The 19,814-nt window shown below is 34.6% G+C and overlaps 1 protein-coding gene across 3 annotated transcripts in view; it reads right to left on the bottom strand.

Annotated features, from left to right (window-relative positions):
- Positions 1-19,814, bottom strand: part of Galnt13 (polypeptide N-acetylgalactosaminyltransferase 13) — a 522,920-nt gene that overhangs the window by 447,369 nt on the left and 55,737 nt on the right. The gene's annotated exons all lie outside the window — the stretch shown is intronic.

Raw genomic sequence — 19,814 nt, 5'->3', positions numbered from 1 at the left:
TATCTGAACTAACACTCAAGTTTATTCTTAATGCATTCACATCAATAAAATTTTAAACCTCTAATTTCACACTGCTTTTATTCAAGCATTGAAGATTGCCAATTTATGTATTTCCATATTATTAATTTTTTGTTCTAATATATAAATGTTTTTAAAATATAAAATGTTCCATAGAAATTAATCACTTAATAGTATGCAATTAAATCTATTTACTATCTTATTTATTGAAAGCAACCTAGTACTAAGGTTGACAAAAAAGTATGAAACTGTTTGTGTGGATTTTCCAGTTGAGCTATGACCTCAAACACTTATTATTGATTAAAAATGTCTTATTCACGCAACTCGCATGATTTCAAAACAGACCATTATTTATAGCACAATTGTTTTACTAGTTTAACTAAAGCAAATTTTATTCTAATAAATTAATACTTGACTGGACTGAAAAAATTTTAATTTAGGAATTGAAGACATCAGGCTTTTGAGGAGTGAAATTTAAGACTGTCAGAGGACTCTTTAAATAAACTATGAGATGGAGGGCAGTTGTGGTGGTGTATACCTGTGATCCTAGTTATTCGGGAGGCAGAGAAAAGAGCAGCAGCATCCAAGGCTAGCCCAGGCAAAGACCTGGACCTTACCTAAAAAACAAATTTAAAAAAGCAAAAGGACTTAGATCTCCACAATTTATTCACTCTGTAAAATTAAAACTTTATTCCTTTTGGCTGACATCTCTCTGCTGAATCCTTTAATGATGAGCAAGAAGCAGCCACACTAAGAGGCATTTGTTCGTTTTTTCCTCTTTCATTTACGGTAGGAAGAACTGGTGATCAATGAATATTTATTTGAAGTGTTAAATGCACAAATCTGAGGAAAAGCATTTTGAGTAGTTAAAGTAGAAGATATAGCAATGCCAAAACATACATAATGTGCGCTTTGGGTGAAGGGAAAGAAGACTTAGTGCAGAGAAAGAGGGAACAGTAGGGATGAGGACAGAGAGAGTCACACACCAGATTACTTGCATTAGTAGCTCTCAGGCCAGGTTGCAAGTGAGGACCAGTGCTCGGCCCAACTGGAAGTCAGTTATATTAAAAATGGGTTGGTGGAATGTGCAAGGAGAAGCATTTCTTTTCAAGTCCTCCAGGTAAATCCACCATGTTCCCATTACAAAGAATCAATAATCACAGACTTGAAGACATAGTAACAATTTGGGTTTTAGCTAATGGTTAAGAGATGCCATGACAGAGTTTTAATAAAGGTAAAAACAACAATATCATGAATATGTACATTGCCATGAAATGAGATTCAGAATAAAAATTTTGCCCAAATAAATTCTACTTAACTTTCTCCTTCTCAAAATATATATTTATAACCAGACAAGCAAAGAAAATAACAAAGATGATCATAGGTAAATTAGGGAACTGGTACAAAACATTTTCTTTCTTGCTAATATTGATACTATATATTAATCAATATTTCCAATCAGGCATGGTTTTATATACCTGTAATCTTAGAAGGCAGAGGCAGAGGAATGCTGAGTTTGAGGCCAACCTGCATTTCACAACAAGTGCTCAAAGAGACAAGGAGTAGGGGTATAGCTCAATGGTATAGCACTTGGCTAACATATGTAAGGTTTTGCAAATAATAAATAAATAAAAACAAAACTTTCTCATTCATTACTAAAAAATTTAAAAATTCACATCTGCTCCATGTTGACTATTTACATTATAAAGCCCTGAGATGACCAATTTGTCAAAAAATAATTTCTTTACATAGAATTCCAATCTCCTAAGAGCTACTAAGAGAACAAGTAACAGGAAGCTGGAGACAGTCATTAGCTCTGAAATCTGATTCTTCTGGTAACTCTATGATTTCTGGAAATCAAGGCAGGCAGAGAACCTGACTTGTGCCAATGCTGCTTCCCATCCTTCCCTTCACCACAGTCCCTCTCCAATTCTTACTATCACTTACCCACTTTCCCCCACAGGATGTATTGCTTTATAACATACTATATGGTTGTTTATTTATTATCCTATTTATTGTCTGTCCTCTCCAAAAACATGTTAAATCTGTAGTGATTCTTTATTGATTTATTCCAGTGTTCATAAAGGCGCTTAGTGCATAGTAGGCACTCAATAGATATCTGTTGAAGAAGAGAATGAAAGTAGATGTTATCCTTATTCCTGTTCTCAAGATAGAAACTGAGGCTCACAATGGCAAATGAATTGTACAAGGCCACACCTTTAGGAAAAGACATGGTTAGGTTTAAAATGCAGACCTGCCTTATACAAAAGAACATATATTAACAACTACACACTAAATATTTAGAAGACTATTTGAAAGTAAGACTAGAATGTGTGCTATTTCCAGACTCTGGAGAGTTTCTAGTGCCAGGGTACGGAATAATGACTTTGAGCTGTCATTACTTAGAAGTTATTGAAGGACACTGAGCAGGCAAACAACACCATCCAAGTAGTGTTTCAGGAAGATTTATTTGCCATCATGTGAAGAAAAGATTGGAAGGAGAAGAGCATCTAGGCAGCAAAATACTTCAAAGAAAAAAAGCACAATATCAAGATAATTTGAGGGACCAGTCAAAGTCTATAAATCATTGGTAATATCAAATTGTTCTTCTACTTTAAGATGCAGACCTATTACAAATGTTCATTCAGCAAATATTTATGGAGGGCATGAAATGTTCATAGCAGTCATAACAGACTCTACCAGACATTGTATGTCAAGTTACCATACAAGATCATCTGTATATGGACATGTTTCTTTTATTTCAGCATGTAGATATGAGAATAACAGAAACAACTGAAGACCTTCAAAGGAATTCCAAACTAGATCAAACATTACTCATTCATCAAATATTGATTTTGTACCTGCTCTATGAAAGACACTTTGGCAAATGATTCCCTCACAGCCATGGATGAATGCTAAATTCTGAAATCAAAATGACTTTATTAAGGAAAAAAAATATATACGGAAAATAACAAGATCATGAGAGAGGTTTAGACAAGGTATTATTTGAGTTGAGGTAAAAAATGGTCACCATTAACATGGGATTGCAGAAATATTCAGTGAAGCACTAGTAATTGATCTGTAAAGCTTATCCAACTAAAGCAACACTAAAAATAGTGTATCAATAGATTTGGGGTAGTAAAGTCTATGCACAGCAGGACTATATCAAGAAATCCCTTTGAGGGAGAGCGCAGAAGGGAAGAATGGGGAAAGGTAGGAAACCCAAAACATGAAAGTGTTTGATGTTCCCACTACAGAGAGGAGCTAATACAGAAACCTTAAAGTGACAGAGGTCAATAGGGAAGGGGATCAGGAACTACTGAAAAGGTCAGGTAGAGATGAATCAATTCGGGTTGTAAAACACATGTGCATGGAAGCAATGTTAGGCCTCTCTCTGTATAGCTACCCTTATCTCAACTAGCAAAAATGCTTTGTCTTTTTTATTGCTTATGTTTTCTCTTCAACAAAATTGGAGAAAAGGGCAGAACAGGTTCTGCCTAGAAGCTAGGAGGGTGGGGGAAAGAGGGACGGGGGCAGGGGGCAGGGGGGAGAAATGACCCAAACAATGTATGCACATGTGAATAAATGAATAAAATAAAAAGAAAGAAATCCCTTTGAACATTGATTAGAAATTAATAACAAAAGACAAGCTTATAAAGTAGGTACAGTGTATGGGATACTTATAGGAGGGGAGAGGATAAATGAAGGAGATAATGGTGAGGAAATATGGTTGATGGACTTCATATCCAAAATAGAACAAAGAAACCATTTGCAAATAGTTGAAGTAGGGCAGGGGGGAGGTGGAGAGGGAGAGATGGTGGAGGCAATTTAATCAATGTACAATGTAAGCCTATTTATTTATTTATTTATTGTAAGCAAAAGAGCAGAGTTTTATTTAAGCAGAGAGGAGAAGCAGTAGTAAAGCTCCCATATACATGGAGGGATCTCCCAAAGGCTGAGCCCTCGCTGTAAGCCCATTTAGAACTGTCACAATGAATCCCTCTTGCACAAGAAATATAACCTAATAAAAACTGTTTGGTCAAAACATAAAAAGTAGATTCAGGGTAAAGTTTTGTTAACAGCAATATCTCTTAATAATATTGGGTCTCTAATTGATAGTGACACATTTTAGTAAAAATACATTATAAAACTCATGAAGGGCAAGGTGTTATGGTTCATGCCTATAATTCCAGCTAGTTGTAAGGCAGAGATCAGTTTGAGAACAGCCCAAGCAAAAGTTAGTGAGATCCCCTCATCTCAACCAATAAGCCAGACATAGCAGTACAAACCTATAATCCCAACTATGTAGGAGGCAAAGGCAGGAGGCTAATGGTCCAGGCCATCCCTGGACAAAAACATGATATGGTGTCTGAAAATAGCTAAAGCAAAAGGAATGAGGAGCATTGCTCAAGAGATATAGCAGCTGCCTAGTAAGTGTGAAGCCCTCCATTCAAACTCCAATACCACAGAAAAGGAAAGAGAAATAAAAACTACCTCAGGAAGTGATAAAGCAGGAAAGGGAAGTTTCAGTCCCTTTCACAGTCACTATAATTCCTAAGCAGAGCATTAGGTCAGAATCCTCAAGGATTTCCAGTTTTGCTTGGTCCCACTACTTGTCTAACTTTGATAACCAATGCACTCTCCTTGGATCTCCCTTTCCTTGTTAGAAAAAAATAGCCTATAGATCACTAATCCCTCTTTACAAAAAAAATCATCTACATGATCTCTAGATAGAGAAAAGATATTTTATCAATAGATACATTGTATTTAGACAAGATTTTATCTGAGAATATGTCTTATGTTATTAAGAATTTTAGAAGTTTGAAATTAGGCCAAGTGGTTTTTTGAAGACTGCTACGAGCTCTCAAACTCAATGGCTACCTTTAAATTGTTCTTCACATATGGATATTAACTCTGAAGTGTTACATGAATTCTATGAATGAGGCCACTTAGTTTTCCTGAGTGAACAAAATTTATGCTTCACTCTGTGCATAATATAGTTACATGCACATATTATGACATAGCTTCAAGCTCATTTGTAGCTACTTTAGTCATGAGAAGTGAGAATTTTACATTACAAAATAACAATGAATAGTCCACTTACATAAGTCAGCAAACATTTAGATGTTCCCATTATTTCTTTTTTTTTTCATTTTTCTTTTATTATTCATATGTGCATACAAGGCTTGGTTCATTTCTCCCCCCTGCCCCCACCCCCTCCCTTACCACCCACTTCGCCCCCTCCCTCTCCCCCTCCCTCAATACCCAGCAGAAACTATTTTGCCCTTATTTCTAATTTTGTTGTAGAGAGAGTATAAGCAATAATAGGAAGGAACAAGGGTTTTTGCTGGTTGAGATAAGGATAGCTATACAGGGCATTGACTCACATTGATTTCCTGTGCGTGGGTGTTACCTTCTAGGTTAATTCTTTTTGATCTAACCTTTTCTCTAGTACCTGTTCCCCTTTTCCTATTGGCCTCAGTTGCTTTAAGGTATCTGCTTTAGTTTCTCTGCGTTGAGGGCAACAAATGCTAGCTAATTTTTTAGGTGTCTTACCTATCCTCACCCCTTCCTTGTGTGCTCTCGCTCTCCCATTATTTCTTTACTTTTTTCTAATATAGGTGAGTCATTAAAATATATTAGTAGTCTTATGTAATTACAAAATAAACTCTTTTATACTTATATTAAGTTATAACACAGAAGTGGACTTGTGAATGCATCTTGAACCATGAATAAAATATCCTGACTGAATCACTTTGTGATATAGGACAAGCCATGTCTTCACTCTTCCTGTATTTTGATGACTATGAATCATTTGAAAAATGGTTACTAGCAGTTGCATTAGTTTGCTAGGGCTACCATAACAAAATGCCACAAGACTGGTAGCTAAAAACAACAGAAATTTATTCTCTCTTTCCTAAAAGCCAGGAAGCCAAACAAGTGTCAGTATGACCATGCACCCTCCAAATGCTCTAGGAGTGAGTCCTTAACTAACAGTCACTGAAATTAAGGTTTACCTTAATCTACTATGATCTCATCTCAATCCTTGCCTAATTGTATCTGTAAAGGCATTATTTCCAAAGACAATTACTTTCTGAGGTTCCAAGATTCCATCAGGGTGCTCTCCTATCTTTTCAATAAACTTTGTGCTTGCTTTACTCTTAACTCCTGGTCTGTGGCATAAATTTACCTTAACTCTTAACTACTTGACCAGTGCCTTCAATAATCAACTTCACCAGGACACGAATTTGGTGAACAACAATCCAGTGCGGTATCATAAGCACAGGGGATATAAGCAGTAAAATAAATAGAAATGTAATTGTTTCAGGCATGTGACAGAAAAGAAAAAAATGTAAACAAATAAAGCATTAAATAGTTTCAGATAGTAAAATATATAATAGTAAACAACAGAGAAGAAAAGAAGGAAAGACAAGAGGAATAATGTACATTTTCAAATAGTGTGCATATGAGAGCATACTGAGTTAGTAACATTTGAGATAATGCCTGAAAGAAATGAGCTTAGACATATAAGATAGCCACACACACACATACACACACACAAAACTGGAGAGAGAATATTATCCACAGAAAAGCCCGCAAGGCAAAAGTCCCTGAGGGAGAAAGATGCCTAGTGTATCCCAGGAAAATCAAGGAAGCCAGTGTAATTACGGTGTAGTGAGTAAGAGGTGAATAACAAAATGAGACATGACTCCAGAGTACCTGCTCCAGAACTGGTTATATCATTAGAAGGACTTCAGTTTTTACTTTGAGTATTAAGAAGCCAGCAAAGAAGTTTGAAGTGGCATGATCTGATTTAAGTTTGACTTTTTTAATATATTTAGAAGAGAGAAAAAACATGATTTGCAAATGTGCAGCAAGAGAGAAAAGGTTAAGGATGACTAATATTTTTGACTCAAGCACTTGGAGAGAGAGAAGGCTTTTACAAATTGAGAAAGGGAAGACTACTGGTGTCCCTGTCTCATTTAGTGGAAGATCAATTTTAGATCTGATAACTTTGACATGTTTCTTATAATCCACAAAGAAACATCTTTTAAACCTTAGTCATGATGTCTTAACAATTGGAGAGAAATATATATATATATACACATATACATATGTATGTGTGTGTGTGTATATATATGTTTAGAAATTTTAAAATCATAACTTGGTGTATAAAGGGATGAGATTGGATTAAATGAAATCACTGAAGGCATAAATAAAAAATGTTGAACAAGTGTTAGACCAAATCCCATTTCCTGGGTTGTTTCAACATTAGGAGCTGAAGTGAAGAGGGGGTAAGACAAAGAGGGATTCTACAAAGGAACTTGGGAAGGAATAGTTAGTGAAAAGGAAAACCAGGAGAGCACAGTAACACCTAAAACAGTGTAATAACAGTGTTACAGGAGATGAAAATGATTACCTGTTTCATGTGTCACTGACAACTAAAATAGTTTGGGAACTGGACCTTAGACTTAGCAGTATGGAAGCCCCAAAAGGTCTTCACAAAAGCATTTTTGATTAAACCATGGTTGAATGACCCTGTGTAATTTTAAGACAGAATATGTAGAGTAAATTCAGAAACCAGGCTTATAGAAAATTTTGTCAAGAGAAATTCTTAATTTCTCCAAAGAGATGTGTGAAGATGAAATGGTGCTTTGTGTTCTGTGCTCCGCGTACAGTAGATTTTTAAGAAGTAAAAGTTCTATTGTGAAGATGCTGACAACAATGCATACAGTCTTTCTAATTCAACAAGACTGCCAATTTCCTCAAGAATAATTTCTCACCTCCAGGAATTTATATTTGAAGGCCCAGCTCCTATTCCACATGATACAAAATAACTAGAATTAGGCAAGCCCAAACTAGACACATTAATAATGAAATCAATTATAACTCAGAAATTACTTCAGAGAAAAACACAATAGAACCATACCATATAGCAATGAATACAGTTATAAATGAAGAATTAATAAAGATTTTCAACTTTTTATTTCCTCTTCTAAAATCATGCAGGAATGATTTAAGCATAGTATGTATCTGCATTATTGACCATTCTTAAAACCTGGTTCGACTGGCTTACATATTATATGGAATAAGTGGAACCAGATTTTAAGAACATTTAATAATGCAGATAGATGTCCAAAATACAAATTCAGACAACTAAAGGAGGATATAATGGTGAAGTAAAGTATGATCCCTATTAGAAACACAAATAAATAAATCAAATTTCTTATATTTTTCTATATTAAGAAATGATTTAATATTGTAACTCAGAGGAATATAAATATTCCAAATGGGTAATCACATATTATATTTAAGTGATTTCTAATGAGAACAATACTTTAAAAGAGTCTTTAATGAGAGAAACAAAATTTTATTTTTTTAACTAATACCTTCAGGTACAGACTTCTAGTGAAAGCCATAGCCATGATAAAATCTGGATCTTCCAAGACCAGCACCAGTATTCTTTCAACTGTACTATTTTATCTCCAATATCCTCACTCATTGCACCACTAGGATCAACATGATAGACCAAGAAGAAAATATGTGTACATGTGTTTCCAAAAGGAATGAAATAAAAATGATAATGGATCCTGGTTATAATAATAATGCAGGTATATTTTATGCAAAGATTGTGGTGTATTTCCATGACCTGTTCTTATTTAAAATATGGTGAGCTTCAGTGACAACACAATACTTTCTATTCTTTTTTTGTGGGAAAAAAATTAAAATTTGTAGATCCATACCAAATTTCTCATTTTATAAACTAGGTCTATAACAGTGATAGTGGAAAACACTGAAAGGAGCACAGTCAAGATAATCATTCTCCAGCCTAGATCTGTCTACAACCTATCAGGTATTTGATGCTGTAATATAAAGTCACAAAACCAAAAGCAGATCTCTGTAATATGATTTACAAGAAAAATAAATACCATCAAATAGCCATTACACAGACCCTCATATAATAAAAGATTTTCTACCTATATTAATTTTTTTGTGTTTTTTTAAATATTTTATTTTATTTTATTTATTTTTTATTGTTTTATTATTCGTATGTGCGTACAAGGCTTGTGTCATTTCTCCCTCCTGCCCCACCCCCACCCTTACCACCCACACCACGCCCTCCCTCTCCTCCCCACCCCCTCAATACCCAGCAGAAACTATTTTGTCCTTATCTTTAATTTTGTTGAAGAGAGAATATAAGCAATAACAGGAAGGAACAACTGTTTTTGTTGGTTGAGATAAGGATAGCCAAACAGGGAGTTGACTCACATTAATTTCCTGTGCGTGTGTGTTACCTTCTAGGTTAATTCTTTTTGATCTAATCTTTTCTCTAGTTGCTTTTCCTATTGGCCTCAGTTGCTTTTAAGGTATCTGCTTTAGTTTCTCTGCGTTAAGGGCAACAAATGCTAGCTAATTTTTTAGGTGTCTTATCTATCCTCACCCCTCCCTTGTGTGCTCTCGCTTTTATCATGTGCTCAAAGTCCAGTCCCCTTGTGTTTGCCCTTGATCTAATGTCCGCATATGAGGGAGAACATACGATTTTTGGTCTTTTGGGTCAGGCTAACCTCACTCAGAATGATGTTCTCCAATTCCATCCATTTACCAGCGAATGATAACATTTCGTTCTTCTTCATGGCTGCATAAAATTCCATTGTGTATAGATACCACATTTTCTTAATCCATTCCTCAGTGGTGGGGCACAGTCTTTTGGGTATATCCCCAAGAGTGCTATTGCTGGATCATATGGTAGATCAATGTTTAGCTTTTTAAGTAGCCTCCAAATTTTTTTCCAGAATAGTTGTGCTAGTTTACATTCCCACCAACAGTGTAAGAGGGTTCCTTTTTCCCCGCATCCTCGCCAACACCTGTTGTTGGTGGTGTTGCTGATGATGGCTATTCTAACAGGGGTGAGGTGGAATCTTAGTGTGGTTTTAACTTGCATTTCCTTTATTGCTAGAGATAGTGAGCATCTTTTCATGTGTTTTTTGGCCATTTGAATTTCTTCTTTTGAGAAAGTTCTGTTTAGTTCACTTGCCCATTTCTTTATTGGTTCATTAGTTTTGGGAGAATTTAGTTTTTTAAGCTCCCTAAATATTCTGGTTATCAGTCCTTTGTCTGATGTGTATGTAGCTAGCAAATATTTTCTCCCACTCTGTGGGTGTTCTCTTCAGTTTAGAGACCGTTTCTTTTGATGAACAGAAGCTTTTTAGTTTTATGAGGTCCCATTTATCTATGCTATCTCTTAGTTGCTGTGCTGCTGGGGTTTCGTTGAGAAAGTTCTTACGTATACCTACTAACTCCAGAGTAGTTCCTACTCTTTCCTGTATCAACTTTAGAGTTTGGGGTCTGATATTAAGATCCTCGATCCATTTTGAGTTAATATTTCTTCCTATTAATTTTAACATCACAAATTAGTAATGAGAGAAAAGGTGCTTCAATAGATGTCATAAGTGACTATCCAAATTAAAATAATTAATTAAAATGTATAGGGATATAAAAAAGTTAATAACAAACACTTATGAAAAATTATTATATGGACATATGATAAAATACATGCTCATTAAAATCATATTTTAAAATAATATTTCATGCTAGACAAAATGCTTATGTTATATCAATCGAAAAAGTTAAAAATTGTAATTTAGTGTAAGGTCAATTTCTTAGTGGAATTTTCAGTTATTTTTCTTCTTTATTTTTTATTATTTTAATTTTTTCTACAATGAATATTTGTTTATTTTATTATCAGAAAAAAACCTGAATTACCCTTTTAAAAGGAACTCAATAAATCAGGTTACATTTTTCATTGTTCTCCAAATGCTATGCCTAAAGAAAATTTAGGCAGAAATCTTTGCCTATCTTACAAATTTTGTCAAATTATTTAAAAGTTTTTTACAATAATTATGTATGGCATGCAATGAATTCTAGAAAGTAAACTTGAATGTTTATGATAAAATCATTCATAAAAGCAATACAAACTGATATATATTGAGTAATATTACAAGAAAATGTTGTTTTAAAATTCACATCTCATCTTCAAGGAACACACACTTCTGTAACAACTAGTATTTTATTTTGGAAGAAAATTTCTTGTCCCTCCTCACACCAAAGAAAGAATTAAATCTTCAAAGCTAAAATCATGTATTTTAAATTACAGGGAAGACATTTTTATAGCCTTAACACAGGCAAAGATTTCTTAGACAGGATACAAAAAGAAGCACAAAAGAAAAAAATAACAATATTAGATTGAAAATCCTCTGCTCTTTCAAAGCCATAATTAAAAAAAAAAAAAAGACAAGCCACAAACAACTCAATTTAAAAGCAGGCAAAAAGTGTATCGACAATTCATAAAACACACAAAATGATAGGCAATACTCTTTCGCTACCAAAAATGCAAGTTAAAATCACAATGAGGTATCTCTACAAACTCAGTAACTCGGGTGTAACTTAGCAGGCAGGCCACGACGCATGGGCAAGAATGGAGATGTTTTCTACTGCTGAAGGGAACAGAAAAGTCTAACAACTTGGGAAAACAGGCAGGCAGAATCTCACAAAATTAAACACACACTTAGCATGTGATACAGCACTTCTACACCTTGGTCTTTTCCCAAGCATCGTGAAAGCAGACGTCCACAGGAAGACTTGTGCATGAATGTGCAGTTTTTATTCACAATTGTGAAGAGACAGAAACAACCCCCAAAAGAAAAGATAAACAAATTGTAATCTATCCATTTGCCGTGGTCTGAATCTATCCTCAATTTGGTTTGATGGAAACTTGATGCCCACTGTGAAGGTACTAGGAAGAGGAGCTTTTGGGGAGCCCTGCTGAATGGATTAAGTTGCTATAAAAGGGGTTATGGGAGTGAATTCTCTCCCATGTCCTTCTGCCATGTGAAGATAACAAGGGCCCTGCCCTTAGGAGGACAAAGCAACAAAGTGTCCTTTTTGGAACCAGAGACCTACTTAACAGTGCCTTGAAGTTGGACTTTCAAACCTTGGAAACTAAATTTCCCATTCTTTATAAATTGCCTCGTCTGGGGTATTCTGTTATAGCAGCACAAAATGGACTAAGACATTATGTAGTAGGATACTTCTCAGCATCAGACTCAAAAGAGTTGTTGGCATACTGTTCCATTCATCAGATTTTCTGGAATGGGCAAAACTAATAGTCACAAAAAACAGATCAGTATTGAATAAATAAAGATATACAGGAACTCTTTGCCTGGGGGTCAGGGAGTGGGAGGATTGATCATGATTTTGAGTTGAACCAGTAACCATTGTCAAAAATGCATCAAAATGTACACTTAAAATGAGAGCATTTTAACATACACCTCAATGAAGTTCATTAAAATAATATTCTTTCATTATTCCCAAAGCTGTATTTATATAGAATTCTACTTATTCACTAGTAATGAAACCTATTTTATAAGGATATCACTTTATTCCTTATTCCCGTATACCTTATAAGATATAAGATTGGATTTTTCACTCTTAAAGCTTTAGATTATTATTTTCTTATATTTATTTTCCATCATGTACATTTTTTTCTGTTTTCTTCTTATGGATGAATGACATCTATTAGCTATACACATCTTTTTTCAAAGTCTCCCAGTACAACTTTCATAAATTCTCCTGCTGTATCCTCTGTGTATTGATTGATCCCACATATCCCACATGATATGCTATTGCATCTGGAGTTCTCCTCACTGATAGCACTACTACAAGGTCAATATGCAATAACCTTATCTAAGCCTCTGTAGCATACAGACAATATATACAGTGCAACACAAGGAAATTATGGGAGGAAAAAAAGATAGTCCCAAAGATACACATTCGTTAAATTTTGACTGTAACTCAAACGTATGGGCCAATAAAATATATTTTAAATATTCAAAATTTGGGCCAATTGTACAATCTCAATAATTTTAAAGCCTGTTTTAGCAACAGTAATTAATTTATTTCAGGTTTTTAAATTGTGAACATAACACTGCCATCATGAAAACACATAAAAGTGCCAAGCTCATCATACATTCATTAATAATTATTAAGCACCCACTATAAGCTAGATATTGTCTTAGGAGATGAAGATGACAATGGGAAAAACTAGTAAAATTCTACCTTAGCCAGTTGTCTAAGTTGTCTTTGCTACAACAGAGCCCTTTTATGATAATGTTTTCTCATGTGTAGAAATAAAATGTATTCATTCCCATTTTAGTGGTGGGCCATTTGGTAGTTTCATCCCATTCTATTTAGTAAACCCCAGTCTTTACAGAATTGAAAATTATTTATTTTCCCAGAACAAACAGCATCTATTGATTTTTGTTTTCCTTATGTCATATATTCTGTCTCTCCTTGAAAGCATAGCATTGATATGCTGATGTTTCATTCATATAATTCTGAAATCTTATCATTCGCAAGTAAATGGATGGAACTAGAGAACATAATTCTGAGTGAGGTTAGCCAGGCCCAGAAGACCAAAAATCGTATGTTCTCCCTCATATGTGGACTTTAGATCAAGGGTGAACACAACAAGGGGTCTGGGCCTTTGATCACATGAATAGGCGAGAGCACACAAAGAAGGTATAAGGACTGGTAAGAAAAACAAAAAACAAGAAAGCATTTGATGTCCCCAATGCAAAGGAACTAATTGAGAAACTTTAAAGCAACAGAGGCCAATAGGAGAAGTGGACCAGGAACTAGAGAAAAGGCTAGTTCGAGAAGAATCAATTTAGAATGTAACACATATGTACAAGAAAGCAATGCAAGGAATCTCGCTGTATAGCTATCCTTATCTCAACTAGCAAAAACTCCTGGTCCTCCTTAGTAATGTTTATACTCTCTCTTCAACAAAATTAGAGATAAGGGCAAAACAGTTTCTGCTTGAAGGGAGGGGAGGAGAGGGAGGAGGCGGGGGAAAGGGGGACGGGGGGAGAAATGACCCAAACATTGTATGCACATATGAATAAAAGAAATATATATATAAAAAAAGAATTCTTCTCTTTCTTGCTGAACATGAAAACAAGAATGTCTTCTTTATCTTTCTGTCTCCAGCTCTGACACAAATCAGATCTCAAGTAATGTTCATTGAATGATCTGAACTCATCTGATATTAAACAAAATTTTGAATAATTACCTATTAATGCTTCATAGAGGCATAATTGATATACAAAATGCACATATGTAATATATACATTTTGATGAATTGGACTTGGATACCTTCTTTAACAATATCTGATTCAAATTTAAAAAAGGAAATCTTTCTTGTCCATACTCATTAACTTGCAAAAAGAACAAGTTAAATGACAATATCCTGTTTAGTTAACATCTAATTTGAGTAGTTCTGATTAAAAAATAAAAATTTAGTGGCTAAGTCTTTATTTAAAGAAAGGCAAAAAATGCCAGTGCTATTTATTGTTTTGCATATATAATTGCATTCTCCTAGATTTAATTTTCCAGGAACTGTCAATAACTCCACTGTCACTTGTTAAAATACCTTTCTTCAGCACTCAAAGTCCTTTAAAATCTGCATTTATCCTAATGTTCAACCTAAAACCTAGAAATTCCTTTCATATCTGATTCTGTTCCAATCAACAAATTTACTGATTTCTTAAATCCTTGTCTTTGGAAAGGCAACAGTGCTCTACTAAGCACTTTATTTCCTCCTATGATCTCCTCTCTCTCAATCTTGTATATTTCAGAGTCTCTTAATTCTCACAGTAGTTTGTTTTGTATCTCTCTTGCAACAACCACCATTTCCTATTTTGTTTTATATATATATATATATATATATATATATATATATATATATATTACATACATATAATCATGTCTCCACTAGACTTGCAATTCTTGAAGATAATGTATTTGATTAAACTCTGTACACTTACATACAGCCTAGGCAAATACTTCAAATAATGAATGAATAAAATGTTATTACCAATTATTCCTTTTAATCTTTAAAAATAACAGTACCTTATTTTTTTTTTATTTTTAACTAGCCTTTCTAAGACCTAGGAGGTTTGGCTCCAAAGGTAGATTCTGTGGAAAATTGCAACCTAAATTAATCAGTATTCTGTAGAAACTCAATAAATGCAAAACTGTAAAGTCTGAAAGATGGCAGTATGAGCCTAACAGAGGTACTATTACCTTTATTCCCTTATGTTATTTTCTGAGAAATTTTCCTTTTACTTAAAGTCAATGTCCCTCTCCTTCAATGCTCCCCAGAAATATACATATTTGTGTGATTATTCTATAAGTAGTACACAAATGTTAGGACAATTTTGTTTCAAAGGAATCCAGGAACACCTAAGTCTGTGGAAACAGTGGTTCAAAATATGGCTCAAAAGTTTGACAAACCAAGTTATAAATCCTTTCTTCCTCTATTTTTATGACTTAAAGGAATTTAATTAACCTTTATATATTTCAGTTTCTTATCTACAAATGGGTATAATAATAGTACTTACCCAATACTATTTTTAATTAATTAAAGTAATGTATATAAAGTGCCTAGCACAGTAAACCTAATAATTTTTCATGTTTAGGATTTATTTTTATCCCTGACATTACTATGGCTCTGTGGACTAGCTAAAAAGTCAGGAAAAGCTGTGAACAAGTGATTAAAAGACAAAAGCAAACATCAGAGTTCAAAATTTTATAAGGACTATTAATTCCTGAATACTATAGAATTTACTGAAAATTATCTAAGAAATGCATATCATTAACTCAGGTTGCCTGTGCCTATATCCCTTACTTTTTGTAAGAATATGAGTATTATCACCTGAGAATTCTAGAGATCATCATAACTTACACTGGGAATTTCCAATAATGATACTGTTTTAACCAACCACACTCTTCTACCAATCTGTAAAGAGTGAAGCCATATGTATTTTTAAATACAGGGAAATTTTTCTGTTATAATACTTTAATTCTCTAGTCTTTGGTCTCCCCTCACACACAGGCATTCTTCCCTGAAACACCAAATATTGATCAAACAATGAATATTGGCTGACTAATAAATTAGTGCATATCTAAAAGAAGATCACTTACAAAGCAACAGAAAAAGCTCCAAGAGAGAAAGGTATCTGTTTCCTAAGATTTATTAGAAAGAAGCAGTTAGTCTCTCTAGTAGGACCAAGGGAAATAAGGAGGTATTGAATTGAGATTGTAGGTGAGCAGTACTTTTTATTTCCTTGATATTTCCAAATGCAGAGCAGAGGCAGGGAGATGGAAGGGACCTGAGTGGAGAAGACTAACTGCAGAACCTGACAATGCCAGTCAAGGTGATGACTATTATAAAGTTCTGCAAGCAGAATGATCCTGTCAAACATTTTCCTGGCTTAAGTTTATACATCCTATTGGCCAGGGAGAACAGAGGGTCTAGATGTTTGAAAGAGTAAAGATGAAACATCCACCTTGAGCTTTCAGAGTATGTACCTCGATACCAGTATCCAAATGAAAGCATAGAACTTGAACTCCAATGCAAGCTGACATTTATTGATGATAGAGTTTTTTAGTGAACTTAGAGTATAACAAATAAATCCTCTCCTATTGGTTGTCATAATTTTGGCAAATCCTCTTAGCCTCATTGTACCCCAGTTTTACCATATATAAAACAAGACCAATGCTTACATCACAGATTATTTTGTGAGAATTAGCTAAGTCAATATTTATAAATATTCTCCAGTACTTCATCATACTAATTGTTGTAATAATCATTAATGCACTTATTATTTTTATTGGTTAATGCAAATTTCATTTCCTATGCAGTATGTTTAAGATTCAGGATAAAGTAAAGAAAAGTAAGTTCCCTTTCTTTCTAGAATATCAGAACACCACAATTGTCTCTCCATATCTGCGGTTATACACCTACAGAATCAACCAACGATGTATGGAAAATATTAAAAAAATGCATCTGTATTAAAAAGGTAAAGATTTTTTTATTGTCAACATTCACTAAAAATTGATTGTGATTATTTGTATTGTATCACACATTATAAGTAATGTAGAGATGGTTTAAAACACACATAATGATGTATATAAGTTATATACAGACAATGTACCATTTTACATAGGGATCTGTACTTCTTCAGACTTTGGTATTTATGGGAATGTCCAGGACTCAGTCCCCTGAGAATTCCAGCTGCCCTTAGTAATGCTGTGAGGCCCTCTGGAGCTTCTGAGCAGATCTTTTCCCAATGAATCACTTACATATCACCATTTCTCATTTCAATAACATTACCTATGAATTGATCAAAATCTAGCTACTAAAATAGCTTATTTTCTATAGTTTTATTGCAAAGATCCAAAACATTAAATTGGAGGATAGAATAATTTTTTAAATAATGATTCATATTAATTTCATGTTACAGAGGACAACTGAGGTCCAGAAAGACTGACTCACTTCCCTGAGGACTATAGCCATTAGTGTGGGAGCCAGGACTAAAATCCAACATGGCACAGTGCTCATGCAAACCTGCCACTTGCCCTCAAATTTCCCCAGAGTGTTTGCAGGTGCACTGCAGCATCATGTAGACTTTTTATGTCCTCTTAAATATCTATTCTAATTCATCCACCTTTGGAGAAACATCACTTAGTATTCCATACTAGTCGGAATTACAAATATCCTGCAGACAATTTTACTTCTACGTGGCCCCAGGATGGAATGACGAGTTAGTGTACTCCCTCCTGAAGATATATTATATGACCAAAAGGCTTCCAAAAAGAAATAAGTCCACATGGGTCTGCTTCTAATATTGGAACAGTCTAAATGCTCCCATAACGTTCCTAAAATCATCTATTTCTACAGCATCACTCACTCAACAAGTGATGTGTAAAATGATGATGCTGAATCAGCAACAAAGATTCAATTATATTCCAAATACTTCATTTTAAAAAGAAGATAAAAATGTAATTCACTTAAGACAAATGACCATAAAAATAACTGTTTTTTAAGTTTGATGTTTAAAGTTTAATAATGAAGCTAACTGCCAACTGAACAATTCCATTTATTTGCCTGACAGGTGTCTCAAATTCAACATGTCCAAAGTAAACTCAATGTCCATCCTTCTCAAATTATCTCCTCCTACCTTGACCCTTCACTCTAGAAATTGGATAAAATAGTATCATGAAAGAAGCCCAAAACCAGAATACAGTGTAAAAAATGTGTGCACATGCATGTAAATGCAAAAATGATACCTGTTGAAACTGTTCCCTGGATAGGGTGAAGAAAATAAAGGGCAGCAAGTGGAAGGGATGAATTCAACCTTTGCAAATGCCATGACGTATTTCTACCCAGCACAACAATAAAGGAAACAAAAAAAAAAGAGAGAGAAAAAGAAATTCAAGAACTAACATTGACACTATAAGTGGTAGGTCCTGCCATGCTCTCAGCTTTGCTGCCGTATCTTAAATGACTCTTTGCCTAAACTTTCATACAACACTGGTACTACTCTACTCCAAGCAGACATCACTTCCTACACAGGACACAAAGATTTCTGTGACAGCCTCCTACCATTCTCTACTTTGTATCTACAGTTGTCCTTCTATCACACAATTTGAACATGTTGGCTGCTCTGTTTTTTAAACTTGTTCAGTCACTTCTCACTTTTTAAATCCATTCAATGGCTTTTATTTTTTCCTTTAGATTTTCAGAAAAGGGAACCTAAACAATAAACTCATATCCAAAACAAATCGAAGGTTCTAGAAACACCCCCATATCCTACCAAAATGCTCTCCAGATCGGATGCCCTTCCTCCTCCATGCATATTCATAACTAACTTGCCTTTTTTTATAAGGACTTGCTTCTATATGTATTCTTACAATGTATTTTTTTATTCTTCAGTTAATTTTTAGCTTTTTATGCTGGTGACCTGAGGCAAGCATCCAGTTATATCTTTATTATGTTGTATGTAATCTATGAGGGATATACTTTTATGTTTAAAATACTATTTTTTTTAAATTTCTGGGTCTTTTTTTTTTTTTGCTAGTCAATCCTTACTGACTTTATTTTGTTTCTTTTTTTTAATTTCCTTTATTCATATGTGCATACAATGGTTAGGTCATTACTCCCCTCTTTCCCTTGCCCCTTCCCCCCCACCCCTTGCCTTTCCCCCCATCCCTTCCCTCATACCCCCATCCCCTCACTTCCAAGCAGATACTGTTTTGCCCTTATCTCTAATTTTGTTGAAGAGAGAGTATAAACATTAATAAGGAGGACCAGGGGTAAGGATAGCTATATAGGAAGATTCCTAGTTTTGCTTCCATGTACATATGTGTTACTTTCTAAATTGATTCTTCTCAAGCTAACCTTTTCTCTAGTTCCTAGTCCCCTTCTCCTATTAGCCTCTGTTGCTTTAAAGTTTCTCCATTAGTTCTTTTGCACTGAACACATCAAATACTATCTTTTTTTTGGGGGGGGGGTTACCTACCTATCCTCATACCTCCCTTGTGTGCACTCACCTTATCATGCAATCAAAGTCCTATCCCCTTGTTGTGTTTATCCTTGATCTAAACTCCGCATATGAGGTAGAACATATGATTTTTGGTCTTCTGGGCCTGGCTAACCTCACTCAGGATGATGTTCTCCAGTTCCATCCATTTGCTTGTGAATGATAAGATTTCATCCTTCTTCATGGCTTCATAAAATTCCATTGTGTATAAATACCACATTTTCTTCATCCATTCATCAGTAGTGGGGCATCTTAGTTGTTTCCATAACTTGGCTATTGTGAATAGTGCTCCAATAAACATGGGTGTACAAGTACCTCTGGAGTAATCTGTGTCCCATTCCTTTGGGTATA

This window comes from Castor canadensis, chromosome 4, assembly GCF_047511655.1.
Source record: "Castor canadensis chromosome 4, mCasCan1.hap1v2, whole genome shotgun sequence".
Lineage (NCBI taxonomy): Eukaryota > Metazoa > Chordata > Mammalia > Rodentia > Castoridae > Castor > Castor canadensis.
The sequence above is the reverse complement of the archived record's forward strand: the minus strand, read 5'-3'. Positions and strand labels throughout refer to the sequence as shown.